This window comes from Cicer arietinum, chromosome 5 (assembly GCF_000331145.2).
Source record: "Cicer arietinum cultivar CDC Frontier isolate Library 1 chromosome 5, Cicar.CDCFrontier_v2.0, whole genome shotgun sequence".
Classification (NCBI taxonomy): Eukaryota; Viridiplantae; Streptophyta; class Magnoliopsida; order Fabales; family Fabaceae; genus Cicer; species Cicer arietinum.
Window position 1 is genome coordinate 949975 of NC_021164.2, and position 1134 is coordinate 951108.

Sequence of the window (1134 nt, forward strand, 5' to 3'; positions counted from 1 at the left end):
TCATTACTCCCGAGGTAGTAACAACAGAATCTTTTTTTAGCACTGAAGATTTAGAGGCCGACTTAGCTCTCAAAGGACAAGAAATTGAAAAATTACAAAAAGAATTGGAGATGGCTCACCAGGCTTATAGAGATATGGAGTATAAGAATACCCAACAATCCCTTATCCTTGAGAAAGTACAAAAAAGAGCAAGAGAGGAAGAAGAAAGCAAGGAGAGAACTCGAATCTGTTTGCGGGGTGCGAATGAAGAGTTAAGACTCAGACGTCAAGAAAGGGATGATGCAGTGATTGAAGGTCTTAGGCTTAAAGAGTTGCTAAAGAAATCTGGGGAAAAGCATGAAATCATCCGTCGGCAAGAAGCAAATCTGAAGCAACAAATAGAGAGGGTAAGAGCGGAATGTGAAAACAAGATCATGGTAGAAAGGCAATGCCAAGAAGAGATCATCGAAGCATACCGAGTTGAACTTGCAAGAAAAGAAGACGAGATGTATACACAAAAAGACACTATCGAGAGACTTGTTCAAGAAGGAATGTTTTGGATGGATCGTTTCTCCAAACTAGTTTATTTGACCAACTCTGCTATCGGAGAAATTCCACCATTATTAAGAGCTGCTGACGGGATGGCTAATCCTCTCTCTACCCCTCAAGAGATCTCCATTTTTATTGAACATTGTAAAAGTTTAATCGAGCAAATGAAAAAATTGATGGCTCATTAAATTTTCAAATTTCGTGTTTAGATTTCTACTTTCGTTTTGTGGCAAAACTTGTATCTTACTTTTTCTCAATAAATTAAATTTGGCCCCACTTTTGATCCCATGGCCCTCTCTTTATTGGTTAAGATATTCACAAACAAGCAATAAATATGTCTTTAACATTCATGCACAATTACATTTTCATACATCACATTGCATACTCATGCCATATTCTTTCACAGAAAAAATAACACAACAAACAAAAAATTTGGTGTTACGACACCGTTATCGGACACGATCCCAGTCAAAAATCATGGATGAGCTAGAGCAAACAGAAATAAGAGAAGATGTGAACCAGCTCAAGGGGCAAATGACCAAGATCTTGGAGATTTTACAAGCACTCGGAAATAGAAATGATGGGAATCCTTTGGTAGATGAGGGG